The sequence below is a fragment of the Malaclemys terrapin genome, chromosome 2, assembly GCF_027887155.1.
Source record: "Malaclemys terrapin pileata isolate rMalTer1 chromosome 2, rMalTer1.hap1, whole genome shotgun sequence".
Classification (NCBI taxonomy): domain Eukaryota; kingdom Metazoa; phylum Chordata; order Testudines; family Emydidae; genus Malaclemys; species Malaclemys terrapin.
The window spans coordinates 64,310,088-64,323,679 of NC_071506.1; positions in this window are offsets into that span (position 1 = coordinate 64,310,088).

Genomic DNA, 13,592 nt, shown 5'->3' on the forward strand with positions numbered 1-13,592 from the left:
TCTTCACTTTAGGTTTCTCACAGATAATCCCCAGATGCACAAGGCTCAGACTGGATCCTCAGGCTGAAATTGGACATAAATGCAAAAACCATCCCAGTCCTGGTCAGACCACTTCCTACTTCTGAAGGAAATAAGAATTCTCTCTGTCACAAGAGGAAAATGATCATCATAATCCACCCCAAAACTCTTGGACTCAGCCAGATTCTAAAACTTACACAAACCTTTATCCAGCCAATAAACCAAAGAATAAAAGAAATAGGAAGACTCCCTGACTTCTGCTATAGGCTCTTCTGCTAAAGTGCCCCTTCTCATCCAGCTACTGAGTTAGTTTCTTCAGTATTGGTCATGCTATAGTATGCTTCAGAGTGGGTGATAGATTGCAATGATTTTTGGACAGAAAAAACAGGCAAGAAGAAACTGCACTGGAAAGAATCTATCACTCACTGTTAATGATCTCACAAATCACTGTTCAGTGTTTAAGCACGCTGAGAAGCTAGCAAAAACAGTCTCCAAGTAGCTGTCAGTCTTCTAGGAACCTTTCAGCTAAAGTTTAGGCCAAAGTATGGTACAGAGACAGCACTTGAAAGTCTGGGGGATGAAGTCCTCTTGTGCATAGACAAGGGGAGTACATCCTGCTGTAATTCTCTGCAGCTGTTGATAATCAAATACTCTTGTTCTACCTCCAAAAATATGCAAGAGTAAACTGAAATGCCCTGAAATGGCTTCATTTGTTCATCTCAGACTGAAGCCAGGATTGCTGTGAACTGTTCCTCAGCCTCCAAAGCCCCAGCAGTGGAATCCCACAAGACTCAATCTTCTTCTCCATATCATTCAACCAGGGAGAGCAGATGAGACAACACATACTGAAGTGCCAATAGAGCACAGCTGACGCTTAGCTCTATATCTTCTTTACATCAAACAAACAGTTCCATCTCCAGCATTCTGAAAACATATTTGAAATCAGCAGCTAGAGAAAGATCTTTCTAAATCTAAACCCCAGGTGAGACTGAAGTGAAACTCTTAGGAAGAGTTACACTGGGGGAGGATTAAAAAAAAAAGTTTGGAAGGGATATAAACTCTCGTGCAAATTAAGGAGATGGAGAAGTTTCTTTCCCTACAGGCAAGTTATTCCATAACTGCCCACTTCAGGGTTTCTGGTACTTATCGCTTTTGGACACAGTGTACTAGACCAGATGCTCACTGATCTTATCAGTGACGGCAATTCTTGTGTTTCTATAACAAGTGAAGAACACTAAAGAATTTACTTCCTCTACAACATCCCCGTCATAAGGACATTTGTTTTCAGGTAATTACATCAGTTTGCAGCCTTGGAATATTTTTGGGCTCCACAATGTCCAAACAGCCATGATTCCAGCTGCTCAGTAGATTGCTCTCCTCCCAGCTGGGTTCAGACCTGGCCATGGTGAACCACATATTTTTATGTCATGCATCTTACGAAGTGGGTATTCACCCACGAAAGCTTATGCTCCAATACATCTATTAGTCTTAAAGGTGTCACAGGACTCTCTGTTGCTTTTTACATATTTTTAGTCTTCATGCTTGATCACTGCAACTCGATATACTTAAAAATGAAGCCACATGCCCTGAAAGAGCTCCAAATGGTAAAAAATGCAATAGCTCATCTGCTTAGCAACACAGTTTGCCACAACTTTCCTCTCAGCCTAGAACTTTCACAGCCTAGAACAACACAGCCTAGAACTTTCCTCTCAGCATCAGCTCCCTATTGAATACAAAGCTCACTTGAAGGGCTCTGCCCTGATATTCAAACCATCCATAGGAATGGAACTAGTTACCTGAAAGGTCACTTCTGCCTCTGTGATCATAATTTCTCTCAACAGCTATATTCCACTGGAGCAATGGAACTCTTGAGCAATAGGAGAGGAGACCCAGAACTTTCACATACTATGGCATTCATTACCACAAGAGGTAAGAAAGCCATGGACCTCACCATATAAAAATTGAAAGCCAAACTCAGCTCTTTAACTCAGCTTTCCTTCAATAAAGACTTCAGATACAAAGAACAGACTGATCAATGTCTCATGGGCCTGGAAAGTAAGAGAAATGTAGTGTTGTTGTGATTTTCTATTTTAAAATACTCAAGAGGCACTCAAGTTCTGTGCTCTTGGGGACCATATAAGTACCTAGATGTATAGTGGTTACTTGTTTAAATAGCAGATTAAAAAAAATTCAAGTAGAAGTGTGATTTTAAGTTGATAATGTTCTTATAAATAGTTATAACCAAGAACATTGTGGCAGTGAAAACATTGCAATGCAACCATGGATTAATAAAAAGTCATTCCCTCCAGAAATGTATACACATTTAGCAAAGGATACTTTATGGGTTTGGGGAAAGTTCTTTTCCCTCAACAATGACACCCATTGCAAATAATCCAGATCTTAACCCAAATCACAAACCAGAGAGCTTTAAAGATTAGGAAAGCCATGGAATACATACTGTTAGCTAGTTATTCAGTAAAGAAACTTTTCTAATTTAGAAATAAAAACTAACTTTAACTGGCTCACTTTTCCATGGTACCAGTACTTTCAAGTTAGGCACTTTGTTTCTCAAAATTTGTAGAACTGCTTTATATGGAAAGCTAACTTTAAGAGAAGCGATATCTAGTCAATTAGGAAACAAAAGAATAACTCATTTATCATTTATCTTTGCAGACAACTTTCCTAACAAAAACAAGTCCATATATGACACACTGGGACCTGAATACACAAATTGCCTCAGAGGAATGGGGTTTGATCTGGAAAAGAGGACCAGCAATCTTAGGCTGTAGCACAATAAAATAAAATAACTTTAAAATACTATTTCAATGGTACCTCACACAAGTCAGGTTAAAGAGAGGGAGACTGAATGGGGATAAATATTGGAGGAATTGTAGAGAACGAGATTTTATGCATATATGATGGACATATTGGAGATGCAATATGTAACCAAATATCACAAAACGTTGGATATTTCTTACCAAATCATCCTTTGGTCATCCTGCTGGGGTTCTCAGTGGACATGGTCAGACAAAAAGAAACGAAGAATTAATTTCTCATTTGCTAGTAGCTGCCAGACTACCAATAGCCTTTCACTGGAAAAAGAAAAATGTCGAACCATAGAGGAATCATTCAAATATATATATATATGGGAGGATGTTATGGAAAATTCACACACCAATTATGTACCAAGCAAAATAGACAGAAGACAAATAGATATATACCTATTTGGTTATCTTTTATTCAATACACAAAGTACATTAACCTGCAAAAAACCTGCATAACTGTCTAATTTTTTTTAAATATTATCAATTGATAGAAATGCCTGGTCTGTTAAATATGCACAATCAGATATTTCACTCAGTTTAATAAAAATCAGTAAAAATGATGAGTCATAAGTGTTGTAATGATGCTTGTTCTGTAATATGGTAACACACTCTTAGAGACATCTGATGTCTATATTCCTGTATGTCTCTTTAAACAAAATCTCAAGTTCAATCAAGGTGCTTTCCAAAAAAAAAAAAAACCAAAAAACCAGTACAGTCTGGATCTGCAAAGGCAATACATTCAGATAATTCCAGTTATTTGATAAGTGATCTTTCCTTCCTTTGTCTTCATTTCACAGATGAAAATACTAAGGAAGAGATATTAATTGATTTTTACAGTTGCTGAGCATCTTCTTCTGTTGACTTCACTTGGAGTTGTAGGTGCTTGGTACCTCTGAAAACCAGGCCATGACTTGCCCAGCATCATAGAAGGAGTCACTGTGAAAGCCAAAATTAGAACTCAAGTCATTCTAATTCACAGTTCCATGCCAGTAAACCATCCCCAAACCTCTCATGATAATAGGTAGCATAGGGTTGATGAAGCAGTATCATAAGTACTAGCCTATATTAATAAATAATGTGACAAAATGCATCAGCAATAACTTTTGTTTTATTGTCTTAAGTTGCAGCTATAACCTATTACATTTTGTTACAGGTGAAACATGTAGAGTGTCTAATAACTTTCAAAATGAACTTTATTAATCAGAACATTTGTGTTGAAGTTTTTAAGAATCATAAAAAGTAAAAAAGTGACAGAGATTTTACACAATAGGCAGCTAGCCATAATTGGCACTTTTAATGCTTTTTTGAGGACAAGTCTCTGGTGCAGTAAGGACAATATTTAAAAAGAACACATTTTACACTTTTAATCCCTCTCCTTTGCCTCTCTCTCCCCATGTTTCCTATGCACAGATGACCATCCTTCCATTTTATCCATAAATAGGGGTGTCTCAGCTTTGCAGCACGGAGGAAACTGCACTGGAAACCTGGTTAACATGAAACAAATTCACATCTAATTTGCATAAATTCACGTACACTTTTTATATTAGAAACAACTCTGCACAACCATTATATTTATTTGTACTCCCTTGATGGATGAACAGAAATTGCTTGCTGTTTGAGTTAATCAGCGATAAAACCATGCAGCTGAACAGCTTTATCTTCATCCTGAGGTTATGGAGGTGATAGGTGTGATTTGCATTTTGTGATGCTACAACCTCATATTTAGCTCTTAGGTTGCACTTTAGGTATCATTGTTTGTAGTGTGATACAAGTTCCCATATTGCTCTTTAATGAAAAATAGAACTTACTTTTTTAGCATGGAGACCGCATACATTAAGGTTGCCTTTAAGGAGGCAGGATTTTACTTTACATTATATTATAACTAAATAAAATACCAATATCTGCTGGATACTAGTTTTCGTTTTAAGACAAACACAGAGTTGATTCTTAAAGAAACATAAATATTCAGTACAAGTGGTTTTTGCACAGTTTATAGGGCAATGGATCAGTTTCATCTCTGGTGTAATAACTTAATTGACTTGACTTTAATGAGTTATACCAGGGAAGAATTTTACTGAATAGATTTTTTTTCCCCAAGTAAGAACATTCTGCTCAGTTCTGTGGGTTTTTTTAAATACATGAGCTTTCATACATAACTTCACTTTTTACACAATAAAAATATTTGTAGAAGCATACATAAAAATTATACTGTACAGTTCAAACAAAATATGCACTTTCATTTATGCTAAAACCCACACCCAGAAGTTAATGAAATTATTCCATGCTGCTATTATTTTCTGATTTTTGTTTAACAAAGTGCTTAAATATTTTTATTAAATGCGTATTAGCATGAGATGGTATAGGAAGTAAGCACTGAAAGGGAATTTTGACTCCCTTAGCAGGGAGCCAGTGAAGATAGAGACAGGCATGATCAAGTAGCCACAGCTTTATTAAACATATAACTTAAACAAAATATTTCATGTAGACACTCAACTCATTGCTACTCTCGAGGTGGAATTGCAGCAGAATGGAGGGTGGAGCAGGAAGAGGCCCATTTCCACCTGGCATCACTTCTTATGGGGATTTCCCTGTCACCTCCCAGCCAATCCTGATAACTGCAGGCAATCCGATTGCCCACTGGCAGGCCTCCAAGCAAGGGGTGGACAGGTAGTTTGTTCTTGGTACAGTGGGAAAAGGGGAGTCAGTGGAAAGATACAAAGAGGGGAGTGATGTAATCAAAACAATGAGTCAGGAAGATTATTTTTGCCACAACTTTTAAAAAAGATTTAAGGCGGAGGGGAGCAAGTTGGGGGATTTGTCAAGCCCAGAGAGGAGATGGCTATATTAGTTGAGATGTGAGATAACAGAGGCCTGGGAGGTTGTTTTTTTTTTTTTTTTTTTTAAGACTCTTAGTTAGGCTCATTTACAATTAAGTCTTCTGAAATGCTATAATGTAGAATCAGGCTGCATATCTAATACATTATGTTGTCCTAGGCCCTTTGTCATTATGTAAATATAACTCCTGTGCTGTCATCAAGGATGTGTCATTAATAACACTAGGTCAACATAAGTTTTGTCAACGTTCAAAACAATAACTTCTTAAACCTTAACTATGGTACTCATTGAAATCATCTTGCAACTTTTCACAAACATTTGTCTCTGCTACACATGGCAAACAATTACACACATTTAATTGCATATTCCTGATTGCTCTAGTATATTTTAAAAAGGGGTCCAAAGAAAAAGTTAGTCATTGGAAATTATAAATTGGATTTAACTCATATTGAAGGGGAAAGAAACCAAAATGCCATGAACTGCTTGAATTTTCTATAAGTTACAAAAAGCATTTGAAATTGATCCTTTAACTCAAAACAGAGATTTTCTAAAACATTTTCACCCCCTTTTAAAATGAAAATCCATAGTGATTGCTAAGATGACTTCAATGAGACTAGTCAGAAGTAAATAATACATGTTAGTGTTTGCAAGATCGGGGCCTGGTTTAGTACATATGATCAAGAGAATTTCTAGAAGGTCATAAAGATGGAATAAGAGGAAAAATCCAGCCAATTATATCTGGAATCAATTAAGTATTATGTTTTGTTCAGATGCTGCTTGTCTTTCTATTAAATAGAGTTAAATTGATACAAGTTATCAGCATGTAGCAAAACAACTAGACATTGCATACTATACATTGCCTCATCTTTAAACTGGCTGTACATTGGGGAAGGGGTAGAGAAAGAAAGAGGAGAAGCATTCCTTGTAATTTTTTTAAGTCCTTAAAATTTGAACGTAAAATTAACCTGTCTACCCACTAAATGACAAATAGCTCAGCATGACATCAATATACTGGCATAGTTTTCAGGTTCTACATGACATTTCCATGATGTACTGTACCTGCCTGAAAATAAAACTGAAAGTAAAGGAGTTGTTCTAGCAAAACCAACAGTTTACACTGAGTCAGATATATTGCATCCTAATTTCAACCATCTCCATGGGAGTTTTATTTTAAATATAATAAATAGGTACAAGTTTGGAACAAGGCAAGTATTAGTACATTTTTGTGAGAAAGAAACTTTGTATTAATTAGTATGCTTATGCCTTAAAGTCCAGTACTAATTCATTTGGATTCATTCTGGAGAGAGGGCCTTAGTTTATGACAAACTGGTTATCCAGAACACCTCTAAAAGTTCCCACATTTTTTTATTTTTATTTTAGTATATGCTAAATTGACTTTATGTACAATAAATATCAGTATAGGCACAAGGTGTTAGGCACAAGGACATATAATACAGGAAGTTTTTGGGTGAGTTCACATGTGAATGAATCAACTGTACTGAAAGTATAGAGCTGGTCAAAAATTTTAACAAAAATGGGTTTTCAACAAAGAGGAAATTTTTGTAAGAAAATTTGTCTTTGTCCCTCCACCCCAACCCCATTTTTTGACCCAAAAAGCCCTCTATTGACTTTAATGGAAGCAGAACTGGATCCCTAAAAAACTGAATCAGATCATTCACTTTGAGTGAAATTCTTACATAAGTGCCAAGTGCCCTTATAAGACCCTCCACACAACATAAAGCCTGTGCTGGGGCAACATAGAGGCATAGGGGCACAGGTGGAGAGTGAAGTGGCCACACACATATGAGGATCTCCATATCACTGCGGAAAAGGTCTCTGCACCTCTCACAAAGACTACAGCAAAGGCTAATGTGAAATATTGCAAGGGAGGGGCCATGTGATATAGAATCATGCAGATCTAATGGTCCCAACACATTGTGCAAATGGTGACAGGCTGTGGCTGCCCATAGGCTGGAGAGGTGGCCACAAGAATCCTGGCCCGAGGCTGCAAAGGTGAATTTTGGTTCTCAAACTAGCCCTTTCCCAGCCCTCCCCTCCCTTGCATATCAGCCATGCTCAGGCTAATAATCACTCAATAACAAGAGAATGTTTGTGGGAAAAGGACATTACCTACAAGAATAGTTATGAAATAAACAGTAAAAGTACAAATAAGGAAGTCATTAATTTTGAAATGATCTGTCATTTTTAAAAAAGTACACAAGTTTATTATTGGGTCTACTTCCTTACTGTGTACTTCTGAGTTAGCATGTGAATGAGAGAAAGCCAGCAATTGCCATGGTTAATATAGTATTGTAGAGTCAGATCCCATCCATATGGTACTGTAATTGAGAAGAGATTCACTTTGACCTGACTTTAGGCAACTCACTCTCAACTGGATGGCACTCAAGCGTATTAACGTTACCTGCTCTTTCTAACAAGGGATGTCAGTTTCAAATGACACAATATCTTTTAGACAAATTTGGACCCAATAGAAGTAAGGAAAACTGTAAGAAGCACATAACCTGTTAATGAACATGGTTTATAAAGACTGAAATCTAAAACCTACTTCCCTGACCTACTGTTAAGTATTATTTATATTACAATAGCTCCCAGAGGGCCCTAATTAGGGTTGAGCCCCACTCTTGCAGGGCACTGTATAAACATCAAAAAGACAGTCCTGGGCCATTTTGGCTGAGATTTTCAGAGATGCCTAAGGGACTTAGGCACGCGACTACCTTGAATTTCAGTGTAATTTGGGAGCCAAACTCTCAGAATCCTCTGAAACTCTAAACCAGAATGGGACGGGACTGTCTTTTGATACATTTGTATCATGCCCAGAACAACAGAGACTACTCTGTGAATGTTAATTTTTAGAACGTGTAATATGCTCATATAGGCAGTTATACTACATTCACCCTTGTCCTAATTGGGTAGGTACAGTCTGAAAATCTAAATCAGTAATTCAAATAGTAGCTAACAGCTTCTATTTTTATTTTGAAAAAGATGACTGCAAATTTTCATGTCATATATTTTATACAAGAAAGTGAAACTATCAATACTGTCTTGTTTTTCCATTATATTACACTGAGGAAAAGAAGACTGAAAACAACTATCTATAGGTACATTTGTAGTTTTATTTATAATGTAACATTCAGCATCAAAATGAGTATAGTATATAGCATGGTTATGAAAGCTGTATAAATAGCAGTAGATATACATCAGCCTCCTCAGTGGTTGATAGAGACATATTTATTGTAGGAAGTAATAATCCCATTATCTGAGAATTAAGGTTAAACAAAGAACTCTAATATGTGGAGTTGTGATAGCCTGGTGAAGAATATTTTATATTACCAGTATGATTTTAAATGTGTCATTCCAACACACATAGTGAAACCCTCTGCCACAAGGAAGAAATACATTTACAACTGCCTTCAAAGTTACCCCAAATGGAGTAGTCTGTCTCCCCAAGTAATGAGACTTGGAAGATCTTCTGTGTGAAAATTAAGCAAAGATGTGAAAATATCACAAAGCACATTTTAAAAAGAAAATACAGTTAAACAGCTAGAAAATCTGTACAAGGCAGCCGAGGAGATGATAACAGTAAGGATGGCCAGTAGAATGAATTATCCCAAATTAAAGAAACAAATAGCAGTTTATTGGAAACTGGAGAAGAGGCGGTTTCAGGCAACACACAGAAAGATTTAATCTTTAGAAGAGAGATATGAAAATGAACTGAAATCCAACACAGTGTCAGTTTAATACTCAAGTGTACGTTTTGATGGCTCTTGCCATCTCTAATGATCAGGATCACAAAGAATCCCTACCCTCCTAATGGCAGGATTCTTCACCCTGTAACACCTTCCTCCCTTTCCCCAACATCCTCCCCAACCCATCTTCACCCTTCTACTCCAGAGCCATCACAAGTTCCCCTAACCGAGCATGATGCCATGGTACCCGCATTTCCACAGACTTATCCCCTGGGAATCCCTCCTGTGGCGGTTCCTTTCCCCTCCTTTCCCATGGCAACACACACAGCTCCGCTCCCCCACCATCAGGCAGAATGCCCCTCATCTCTCACTACCCAGGAGTCCTCTTATCACCACAGCTCCCCTCACACCCTCCGCGCACTCACGGAGCCCTATTCCCCTCCACGATGCTCTTCCCCTGAAGTTCCGCACTGCTCCCCGGGATTGCTTCCCCCACCCCTACCCCTGGACAGCTCCCTGGGATCGCTCCCCTACCCCCCAGCCCCGTGGGCAGCTCCCCGGCTTCATCCTCCCATACATCCCCCCGTGGGCACTCCCCGGGATCGCTCCCCCCACATCCCGTGGGCAAGTCCCTGGGATCGCTCCCCCCTCCGTGGGCGGCTCCCGGGGATCACTCCCACACACACACTCTCGTGGGCAGCTCCCTCTGCTCCCCGGAATTCCCTCGCCCACGAATACAAGCCCCCGAGGCCCGGATCCCTTTCCCCAAGCACCCCACGCAGAGGCGGTCATCGGCCAATAGGTCGGTTCAGTCCGGCCCCTCTCGCAGCTCCAGGGCGGCAGCCGCAATTCCTGTCCGGCCCCTCTGCCCGGGATTCCATCCCCGCCGAAGCTGCCGCTCGGCCCGTGACGTCACCATCACTGGGCTTTCCTTTCCCTGACGGCAATTTCCTCGTCGCGCTGATTGGCTGGAATCTCCGGCCAATGGGAACGGCGCGGCCCTCCCCCCTGCCCCCAGCCTGTGCTGGGCTGGTGCGGCGCGGGCAGGTTCTCCGCTCCCTGGGGAGGGGGCGTCAGGCGGGAGGGGAGAGCGAGCGAGCTCAGGCACCAGGTGGCCCAGAGCTAATCCCGTAAATGCCCGAACAGCTGCCCAGCGCCATTTAAAGAGACAGGGCTGCGCCGCGCGTGAGTGGGGCAGTGAGCGCAAGACAATGAGGCTTGCTGCCGCGCGCGACCCGGGCAGGTCCCGCTCTGCGCGACCCGAAGGATTCCCGCTGTGCCTCTCTAGGCATGACTCCCCGCGGGGTGCGGAGCCAGCCCCGCGCTGCGGCGGTCCCCCTCACTGTACCCCATGGGACCGAGTCAGGGCCCTGCGTCCTTCCTCCCACGCCTGCGACAGCACCTGGGGGAGGGAGCCCGGCCTTTGTCTGGCCCTGGCCCTGCCAGCCTGTGTGCACGCCTTGGCGCCCCGAGGCCCCCTGGCAGTGGGGAGGATAATACATGATAGCCCCTCCCCCCCTTCCCCAGTCTATTCATACTGAAAGCCCTTCCCTGTGTTTGTGCCCCATGCAGGACAACGGGCCCTGACCTCAGCGAGGGCCTCCTGCAACTGCCTAGGCCGGCTTCTAACAAAATAATAGGAGCCTCCTCCTTCAGCTCTGCCCGGAGGGAAGATGGCCCTCGTGCAGCCAGAGTCCTTTCCTTTCCTGTGAGGAATCCTAGCTGGGGCTGGCACCCACGTACTCAATGGTAAAGAAAAAACAGGAAACGACACGGGTCATTATGGGGGGAAGACGAGTCCACTTCTAACCAGGAAAGCAGGATGCCGCAGAACCAGGGACCTTAAAGACTTAAAATGCTAAAATAGGTTGGCCAGATGTCCCGATTTTATAGGGACAGTCCCGATTTTTGGGTCTTTTTCTTATACAGGCTCCTATTAGCCCCCTGTCCTGATTTTTCACACTTGTTGTCTGCTCACCCTAGGGTGACCAGGTGTCCCGATTTTATAGGGACAGTCCTGATATTTGGTTTTTTTTCTTATACAGGTGTATATTACCCCCACCCCCTGTCCCGATTTTTAACCCTTGCTATCTGGTCACCCTAAGCTAAGGACAATATTACAAATTGGCTACCTGGCCTTTTTGTGAAGTGACCACTGTTTTAGGGATTCAGGTTTAAAGAGGGAAACTACTAGTTATTCCATTAGTTTTTGTTTTGTCTATATGCAGATGCTGCACTTGTTTAACTTAAACCCCACGTAGATACTCTTACTGCCCGTAGATACTTTTACTGCTCATTAGTCTAAGTTAAATCAAATGAAAGCAGTTTTAGATCATTCTAAGGCCTTGGCTACACTGGCAATTCACAGCACTGCACTTGCTGCGCTCAGGGGTGTGAAAAAACACCCCCCCTGAGCGCAGCGAGTGCAGCGCTGTCAAGCGCCAGTGTAATCAGCGCCTGCAGTGCTGCACGCTCGCTCGCAGCGCTGCAAGCTATTCCCCTCCGAGAGGTGGAGTACTTGCAGCGCTGCGAGAGAGCTTTCGCAGCACTGGCAGCGTGACTACACTCGCGCTTCACAGCGCTGCCGAGGCAGCGCTGTGAATCCGCGAGTGTAGCCAAGGCCTAACAGTGCCACAGAGCCGTCTAAACCAGGTTAACTAAACTGATTTTAAATCCCACACTGTTAGTTTAACTGCTGCAATTGTGCATGTAGACAAGTCTGTGGTCTCATTTTCTCCCATCCCACAGGGACAGATTGTTTTACTGCTCCACCTAGCAGGAAGCAAAGGAGGGAAAAACTGGAACAGGTTTGTGGTATATAAACACAAGGCCACCCCTTCCTCCTCCAATTATCTATTGCTATAGCAATAAGGTAAAGAAAAAAATGGAGAAGTATGCAAAAAGTAGCAGCACCCTTCCTTGGCAGGGTGTAGGATGGAAAAGGAAGTTATGGTAAATGGAAACATTGGTATGTAATTTTTGCTTGTCTCATGTCTCACTTTTCCCACTTTATGAAAGTCCATTAGGAACAGATGATGGATGTAAGAAGCATCATCTAGGAGAAGGAATTATTTAATGGAACTTAAACACTTTCCAAGCAAAGGTGGGGTCTGGAGTTAGCAGACAGCAGATCCAGTTGATAGCATGTTATAAATGTATGGAGTGTCACTTGCCACTTTATATACTCAAAGGAGTGGCACTAATATGAGGGCCGCTTCCACTTCTGCCCCCAGTGATTTTGCACTTGCTCAAAGTTCCATAGGCCATGTAGTCAGGGGGGAGGAAAGCACATGGCCCAGCCACTTTCAATCAGCGGTCCCATATTAAATCAGTAAGGGTGCTGTCAGAGTGGATTTGAGCACTGCTCTGGCTGTGTGGGCACCACACTGTACAGATGGAGGGGCAGTTGGGCCAGATTTCAGTGAGTGATTTTGTGATCTGGCACATGGGGAGTCTGTTCCTGTATAATGGAGCACAAGAGAGTCTGCTGAGAACTTGACACTGGCTAGCACCAGCTCATGCATTGTGTGATTGAGAGAGGGGTGACTCCTCAGCTGAGGGAGACCTGAGGTCCCTATTAGGCAGGGAGATGAGTGGAGACCAGAACCGGAGGGGGCAGGGACTGGAATTTGCGCCCACCCCAACCTGTGAAATATCTGAATTGGGGCTACTGCCTCAGAAAGATGCCTCACTTATCACTGTCCAGGAAGGAAAGAGACTTTGAGCAGTGGCTCTTAACAGCCATGTCAGAAGGGAGGTTTGTCTGTTCCTGCACTAGATACATTTATTCCTCAATCCATCTGGCAATGGCAGTCTTGCCATTTCAGAGCACGGTAGATCAAAGCACACTAGGCAACTGTTAGTGTGTGGCAGCAGAGTCTACACAGACACTTAGTACACAGCAAACTAGTTTGGGGTAGATTTATACCCCAGCTGTCCAAACTAAATGTGTTGACAAGCGGTTAGCAGCTTTTCCTCCAGGGCAGCCCTCAGACCTATTGAACAACTTAAACTTTTCCTAAGAACAACATAGGGAAAACTTATTTGACATCCCAGGAAAATAGCTTTGTGTCCTGAGTAGTATAGAAGGTTGGAAGAACAATACGTTCATTAATATAAAATTCTGTTTCAGAGTAGCAGCCGTGTTAGTCTGTATCTGCAAAAAGAACAGGAGTACTTGTGGCACCTTAGAGACTAACAAATTTAT